The sequence below is a fragment of the Penaeus japonicus genome, unplaced genomic scaffold (assembly GCF_977035675.1).
Source record: "Penaeus japonicus unplaced genomic scaffold, GWHDUDI00000001_assembly GWHDUDI00000029, whole genome shotgun sequence".
NCBI classification, from domain to species: Eukaryota; Metazoa; Arthropoda; class Malacostraca; order Decapoda; family Penaeidae; genus Penaeus; species Penaeus japonicus.
In genome coordinates, this window is record NW_028234431.1 from 12,590,906 (window position 1) to 12,601,667 (window position 10,762).

Below are 10,762 nucleotides of genomic sequence, written 5' to 3' on the forward strand. Positions count from 1 at the left end.
TCACACTATCTCCCCCTTACTAATAATCTAACACTCTAACTATCAATATATCTACTATCACAAAATATCTAAACATAACTAACTCCCCCCCGTCTCTATCTAAAACTACCTAACTAAATAAAAACTATCTCTATCCTTCTATACTAAAACTCTCTCCGAATCTATCTCAACTCTCTATCTCACTAAACTATATATATCTCTCAATACAAATACAAAATACTTTATACTAAATACTAACTATATAAATATATCTATATCTATACTATCACTCTAACACTCAAACACACCAGTCACAATCTCTATAAATATATATCAAACTACTCACAAACAACAATCAATATTCTATCAATATATCTCTATCAAAAATATGCAGTAAATATAGACTATCAATTCTCTATTCCTACTCCCTCTCAAACAATCTCTCAAAAAATATATCAATAATCTATCTACCGATATCATCTAACTCTCTCAACTCTATATATCAATCTATCAAACTCTCATCAAAATATAAATAACCACAGCACGAATCTCTATCTATATATCACTCTATCTAAAATATCTCTAAATATCTAACTATATCATCTCTATATCACAATAATCTCACTAACTCTCTATCAACTCTCTGAGAGTTTGTGGTGTGTGCGAGTGTGTGAGTTAGTGTGTTGTGTGTGGATTGTCTGTCTATAATAAAACTATATATACACTATCAAACTATAAATGCTATCTCTCAAAATACACAATCTATAAGCAAATCTAACTCAATCACTCCATAAAATATATATAACTATCAATATACAACCACTATAGGAGAGATTGTGAAATAGTGAGATAGAGATAGAGTTGTCTCTCACTAACAAACCACTCACTATCTCTCTAACACAACCTCACACTCTACTATAACTCACACTCAAAATCACTCACACAATCACACCAAAACTATAAGTTTGAGAGTATTATATGAGAGTAGTGTCCCACCGCAACTCCCAAACTAACACAAACTCATCACTCACACTATACTCTCTCACCAATCTCTCAAAACTCTCACAACACACACACCCTACCTCCCTCACTACCCCATATCAGATTAGATGTAACACACTGCACACACTCTCACACACACACACACACACACACAAACTAAACAGAGAGATATAGAGTGTAGATGTGAGATTGATGAGAGTGAGTGAGGTTTAAGTGAGTGTGTGATCATTATCAAATTTCTCTCACTATCTCTCTACAAACACTCACACTAAATCAATACACACACCACACTAAAACTAAATATCTAATACAAACACGCAACTATGAGAGTGTGTTTTGAGAAGTGTCTCAATCTATAAATAACAACAATCTTCATCTCACACTAACTACTAAAACACAAAAACACAAATCACTCTCCCCCACAACTAACTATCTCTATATACACAAACACTACACAATCTCTAATCTCAAAAAAATAATATCACTCTCACAACCTCACTCTAAAATATACTATATCACAATCTCAAAACTCAATCATCTCCTCTCTCACAATAAATAAGACTCTCACTCATAAAACCATATCACTCACACTCACCACACTAAAGTCTATAAACACTCTATCTATCACAATCTACTCACTCCTTATAAACAAACATATCAATCACACAAACTCACACACTCCACTCACTACACAATCAATCTCTCTCACTGTCTCTCACACTCACACACTCACTCACTATAACTCACACAACACACACTACCCACAATCACTCTCACACATCCAAAATCCATAACTAACTCAACAAACTCTCACACAAACACTCATACCCACAGACACACTCTCCTCAAACTCTCCACCCACACACACAATCTCACACAACACACACTTCACACTCACCACACAAACTCTCCTAATCACACTCACACTCACACACGTCACTCACACCACACAATCAACACTCTACTACCTAAAACTCAGTCTCTATCGACCACACACTCTCGAAAACACTCTCACACACAATAACACTCACTCACTCACCCACACTCTCACTCAAACATACAGTAACACAACACACACACACACTCTCACACTCACACACACTCACACACCCACACACTCAACACACAAACAACAAATTCCTCTATGACTCAATCACACCATAGATCACTCATCTCAATCTCCTATCTATCACACCACACCCAAACACAACACCTCACACACTACTTACAACACATACACCACAAACAAACACACCTCCCCCCAGACTATCACTCACACAAACAAAGCTCACACCACACACACACTACACACACTCACTCTCACACACCCACACACTCGCACACACTCTCTCCCCCTACACACACACCTCCTCTCCACTCTCAAACACTCACACACACAACACACACACACCAAACACTCTCTCACACACCCCCCCACAGACCACACTCTCACCACCACTCACAAACACCCTCTAACTGACACACACACAATCATCAACACATAACTCTATCACACAATCTACTCACCAGAATAACACACTCACACACAAAAACTCAACCTTACTCTAATCTATAACAATCTATCAACAGACACAAACAAAATCAATAACTCCAAATCTATCACACTCTCACACATAACTCACACCCGCACACTAACACACACACATCTCTATATAAAAATATCTAACAACTATATGCTAATCACTATCTCTACAGAAACAATCAATTATCAAACACACACACTCAATCACTCCAATCTCATCTCATATAACTCACTCATCACAAATCTATATAAATGCTGTTTTCAAATAAAATCTATAAAGATATCTTAAAAAAATATATATACCTCAATCACTCTCTATCAATCTATACAGTATATCTAAATATTTCTCACTCTCTCTAACTCTTTCACTCAATATCAATCAATATTATCCTAATCTCTCTAACACTCTGCATATCACACAAACCTCTCTCACCTCAAACACAATCACTAAACTACCTCACACTCACTAACTAACACTCACACACACTAATCACCCTACACACAGACTGAGAGTATAGATTGATGAGTAGAGAGATTTTATTCTCACTCAAACTCACACTCACACACACTCTCCACACCAACTCCTCACACACACACACACCACACAATCTCATACTCCCTCAATTACACAGTGTGGTTTGTGTGAGTTGAGTGTAGATTCCCACTGCCACACAACACACTCACTCTAATCAAACACACTAAGCACACACACAAACTATCTCAAACCCACACACACTCACACAAACAACATCCCCCCAACAAAACACCACCTCTATTTTATAGTCTACACACTCCTCCTTCACAATATCTATATCTCTCTCACAATACCTCTATCACTCTCTCAACACTCACACACACACACCAACAATATAAGTGAGAGGTGTGATTTTGAAGTTGAGAGAGTGTATAGAGTCATAGATATATAGACATGACACACTGACACTAAACTCCCACCACTATCTATATCTCTATATATCTCTCTATCAAATCATCTCTCACACACAAACTCAACAAACTCCCACACGCACCAGTGAGTGTGTGAGTGTGTGAGTCTCTATCACTCTCACACTATCTCTCTCAACTCTAACAAATCACACACACACACACTCACTAACCTCCCAACGAACTCAACACACGACTCACAAATTAAACACTCACACACTAACACACACACTCACAACACTCACACACCCCGTAAATATCTAAAACTATCTCTCACGACACTCCACACACACACAATCACCTAAACTAAACACTCTCTATCATCAACACACACAGCTTTCACACACACACTCAACTAACACACTATCACACACACAATCTCACAATCTATCTATAATCTCTAAATACCATACACACACACTCACACACACACTCACACTCACACACACCACACTCACTAACACACACACACACACACACTCATCATCTCTCCAACACACCTCACACACTCACACACACACACTAAAACACTAACTAACCACCACACAAACGAGAGAGAGTGAGTTTGTGTGATGTGAAGAGTTTAGAGTGAGAGAGTGATAGATGTGTGATATACTTACACACACACACACCACACTCATACACACACCCATCACACACACACACACACACACTCACACCTCTCACTCCCTCATACACACTCTCTCACACACACATACAAACCACACAAACACACACACACACACACACACACACCACGATAGTGGAGTGAGAGAGTGAGAGTGTGTATTGTTGACTCACACACACAAACTCATCTCACCACACCACACACACACACTCACACACACCACAACACACACTCACACAAACTCTCTCCCTCACACACTGAGATGTGAGAGTGAGATAGATAGATGTTAGTGAAGACCCTCAGCCACACCTCTCACACTCAAACACCCACACAACACAATCACACACTACAACACACTAAACTACTAACTCACACACACACTCACAACCACCCACCCTCTCTCCCCCTCACTAGAGATACACTCACAACACAACACACACACAACACACACCACACTCACTCTCACAAATATAGATAGAGATGAGGTGTAGAGAGTAGGGGAGAGATTAGAGTGATCTGAGAGATTGTGACAGTCTAACATAATCACCACACTCACTCACTCACTAACTCAACACTATCTCAATATAACTATCTCTATATATCTATCATATCATCTCAATATCACATCACACCCCCAGTTAGAGATGAGTGATAGAGTCACAATACAACTCACTCACACACATCACTCACAATATGCACACATCTCTCACACACACAAATGACTCTCCACCCACCACTCTCTCAAAAAAACACACAATTAACAACTCACTCCACAAACACACACTTACTCTGTACTGATCAAACTCACTATCAATCTAACACCAATCTACTACAATGTCAACTCTCAAAAAATCAACACTCTAACACTACTCACACAACCTCTCTCTCCTCTCCACACAACACTCACACACACTCACACCACACTCTCCATACACACACCCTCACACACCTACACCACACACACACACAGCTCACACACACCATACACACACACACACACACACCACTCACTACACACACTCTACACACACACACACACAGCACAACACACTCCCGACACACTCACACACATAACACTCCCACACACAAACTCAACTCACACACACACTCTCACACACCACACACTCACCCCCCAGACACCTCTCACACACTCTCACACAACACACACACACCCAAACAAACACACACACCCACACACACTCTACACACACACACCATACTCACACACACCCAACACTCACACTCTCACACTCACACACAAACACACCTCAACTCACACAACCGAACACACTAAACACACACCACACAAATCCACTCACACACTCTCACACACACACACACACTCTCACTCTCACACACACTAACACATACATCACACTCACTCACACACACAAACTCACCACACTCAAACACTCACTCACACGCCACACTATTAACCCACACATACACACTCTCTCCATAGACTCTCACCACAAACACACTTCACACACACTCACACACACACACACACACCCACACACTCATACACACACACACGACACTCACACACTCACTCTCTCTCATACACACACCCCCCCACTATCCACACACACACACACACACAACAACACACACTCACACACACACAAACACTCACTCTAACAAACACAAACACACACACTCACACTCACACACACTTCACTCACTCAATACACTCCACCGACTAACTCACACACTACCACACACACACACACAATCACTCACTCACACCAAACACACACACATCTAAACACACACACTCCCCCCCCTACTCACACACACACACACAACACACACACTCACACACACCCTCTCCAAACTCACATCTCTCCACACACACACAGCACACACACCACAACATACTCACACTCATCCACTCACACACACACAAACAATACACACACAACACACACCCTACACACACCTCACACACTAACACACTTCACACAACACAAACACACACACCACACACGACACACACACTACTCACCCGACTCACACACACACTCTCACATCACACACACACACACACACACACACACACACTCACACTCATCACACCCTACACACACACACACACTCCACAATCACAACACTCACACTCACTCTCACACACACCACACACAATCACTCAGCTACACACACTCACTCACACACACACACTCTACACACAACACCACAAACACACACACACACCACACACACACACACACACCACACACCCTTCTCCACACACACCACACACCACACACACACCACACACACTACAAACAACACCACACACACACACACACACACATCATACACAACACTCAAACCACACACACACACACACACGCACACCATCACACACACACACACACACACACTCACACACAACTCAGTCTAGTGAGAGGTGAGAGAGTGTGTGTGAGTTACCTAAATAAAACTCACACACTCACACACACACCACTCTACTCACAAACTCTCACTCACTCCTCACACTCACCCTCCCCAAAGCACACAGTGAGTGTATGAGATAGAGATTAGAGATACTCAACATCAATCCCACCACACACACACACACACACTCACACTCTCACACCTCACAATCAGCACTCACTAATATCACCATTAAAAATGATCCCCCCAACCACCCACCCTCTCACCCCCTATAATATGTGTAAGTCCACACACCCACTTACACAAACTCTCTCTCAATCACTCACTATCTCACTCACACTCACAAAACACACACACATAACTCACTTATAAGATAGATATAGAGATAGATATATATATATATAGAGAGTACATAGATATAGGACAGTACACACATACTCACACACAGCACACCCTAACTAACACACCACAGCAGCGGACACCACACACACTACACACACTCACTAATCAGTGTGGGTTCATCCACGCCCAAGTGATAAGAGAGAGTGATAGACAATTCAAACTCACTCACTCTCACACTCTAACACTCACACACACCTAACTCACAAACTCACTCCATCCTATCACACACAAACTCACTCACAATGTCACACTCTATCTTCACTCACACCAAAATAAATCCCCCCACCCACCACCCTACCCCACATGTCTCTACTCACAATGCACAACTCATATCTCACCACACTAACTAACAAACAATCTCTCAACACATCTCTCTAACACTCTAACACACCAAACTCACCCACACACTCACACTACACACACACAATCCCACACAAACACTCACTCACACACACCTCACACACAAACACACCACACCAAGTTACACACAAACACCCACACACTCACACACACAAACTCCAATCTAACACCAGTCTATCTCTCACTCTCTCACTCTAACACAACACTCACCTCACTAAATCTCTCACACACACACACTCTCACCCGATATCTCTCTCACACCACACACACAAACTCTCTCTAAACTCACACTCTCTCTCAGACTCACACTCACACACCACCCGACACCACTCACACACAATCTCTCTCAAACACTCTCAACTCACACCGTCAATCACACTCACGTCACACCTTCATCTCTCCCTCACACTCACACTCACACACACACACACAAACACACTCTCCACAACACTCACTCTCACTACCCCCAACCCCCCGCCACACACACACACACACCCACTCACTCTCACACACACACACCAAACACACTCAAAACACACTCACACACACACTTCACACCACTCACTCACTCACACTGCAGACACTCACACACTCCACGCACACACACACTGCAACACACACACTCAAACACACACACTCACAAAACACATCCGCCCACCACACACTAACACTCTCACTCACACAACTCTACAAACACTCCACTCACACACTCTCAACACACTCACACACACCTACACTCACACCCACACACTCACAGCAACACATCACACACACAAACACACACTCACACACTCAAACACATACACTCATCCACACACACACTCCCGCCACACACATACTCACTCACACACACACACACTCTCTCACACTCACACTCACACACACTCACACTCACCACACTCACACAATTCTACACTCACAAACACACACACATCACACACACACACACACACTCCTCCACACACACACACACACTCACTCACTCACACACACTATGAAGTTGGTGAGATTGTTTGATGATTGAGAGTGTGAGAGTGTGTGTGAGTGTGAGGTTATGTGACTTGTGAGTGTGTTGTGTATAGTGTGAGAGTGAGTGTGTGTGTGTGTGTGTTGTGAGTTGTTATAGAGATACATAGAGTAGATAGAGTGAGAGTGAGGTGTGAGAGTAGTGTGGTGTGTGTGTGTGTAATGAGTGTGTGTTTGTGTGTGTTAGTATGTCTATAAAAATAAAAAATAACAATAATAAAATACATATATATAAAATAAATATAATCAAAAAATAAATAATATCAATCCATCAATATATGTGAGTTTGAGAGCATGTGTGTGTGGTGTACTATGACGCTAATATCTATAATATCTATATCTATCTATATAATCAATCAAATATATATATATACATATCAACACATATTGAGGAGTCATAAATCAATATATATATTATACCTATATATAACTATCTCTATCTATCAGATATATATAATCTATATAAAATAAATGGTGTGGGATGGTGTGTGGTAGTGTGTGTGTGGTGTGTGTTTGTGTGTTGTGGTGTGTGTGTGTGTGTGTGGTGTGTGTGTGTGTTATGAATGTTGTGTGTGTTAATGTACTATGTATATAATATATATATATATATATATATATATATATATATATATACATATATTTGTATGTAAATTAACTCATATACTCTCATAATACACATTTCTATCCCTATTTTGTATTATAGATATGTTTGACCGCTCTTGGCAGTGAGCCCAGAATCAGATTCTTCGTAGACGCAGAACCTATAATAAAAAATCTAAAACATCGAATCATTTCTTTTTTCTTTTTGTAATATAGATAGCAGACCAAAAACGTTTCTCAGCACAAAGAAGGAAAATATAAACAAAGGCATGTTAACTTATAGCAAGAATACAGCTGGTTGGCTTGACGGCAAGTGACAAATAAGTTGACAATGAGAGGGAGTATTTTGCTCTTTGAAAATGTCCCCATAAATCGCCGAAATTGCATGTCTCCTGGTTTACTTTGCTCTTTTTCGAGAAATATCTTTGGATAAAAAGTAATGAAAAAAAAACTAAGGCTGTAAATCACAATCTTTCATAACACTGACGAACAATTATATTCAACTAACATCAAAATCTGATTATTATTATTTTTTTTTTTCTACCTCTAAATATTCCTTTAGTGTTTTGTAACTTTTACCTTTACCATCACGTATAACCTTCTCTTCTGATGACAGAAATTTGTCACAGACCTTTTTGTGTGTGTGTGTGTTTGTTTGTGTGTGTGTGTGTGTGTGTTTGCGTTTGTGTGTGTATGCATGTGTTTATGCGTGTGTGTGTTTGCGTTTGTGTGTGTGTGTGTGTGTGTGTGTGTGTGTGTGTGTGTGTGTGTGTGTGTGTGTGTGTGTGTGTGTGTGTGTGTGTCTTTGCGTTTGTGTGTGTATGCATGTGTTTATGCGTGTGCGTGTTTGCTTTAGTGTGTGTGTGTGTGTGTGCATGTATTTGTGTGTGTGTGTGTGTGTGTGTGTGTGTGTGTGTGTGTGTCTGTGTGTGTGTGTGAATCTAACAAGCAAACGCGATCTCTAACCCTCCCACCCCAAAAAGCTTTCCTTCCTACACCAGTTGTGACAGAACGCACACACGAAACCCGACTGTGTCAAAAAGCCCTCCGACGTTTGGTCTCTCGTTCCTCATGCTTTCGTATCTCTCTAAACTCGTACGCAACATGGATAAACTTTTATCGGTTCATTTACAGCTAATAAAGATTGCTTATGAAAAAGTTACATATTGATAGTAATGATACTGAAAATATCAGTAAAGGCAATAGTGATAATGATATAATTACGAGTAATATTAATGATAATATCATTAATGATGATATTAATGAAGATGATAATGATAATAATAAAAGCAATAAAGTTAAAGATAATAACAAGGATGAACATAATAACCATAATAATGATGATAATAATGATATTGATAATAATAATGATGATAGCAATAATGATATTACCATGATAACAATAATATTAACAATGATAGTAATAATAATTATAACAATAATGATAATAATGATCATAACTATAGAAGTAGGAATGGCAACCATGATAAAAACATTACTGTATCAATAAAAACAACTATATCATCATTAAAGGTGAGATCATTTATCACAATGATTTAATAACAATAACAATATATATATATATATATATATATATATATATATATATATATATATATATATATATATATATATATATATATATATATACACACATTGATAATGACCTGATAAAAATAACAATGATAATGACAAGATAAAAATAATAATGACAACGACAAGATAAAAAGCAACCCATCAAGCAAAACCAACCAACAAAAACAAACCACAATAACAACAAAATCCACACAACAACAATCAAAAGAGAGAGTAAAGAGAGGAGAGAAGAAAAAAATATCAGCTGAGATTGAACCCATCAGACGCACCTCGCTCGCGTTTGA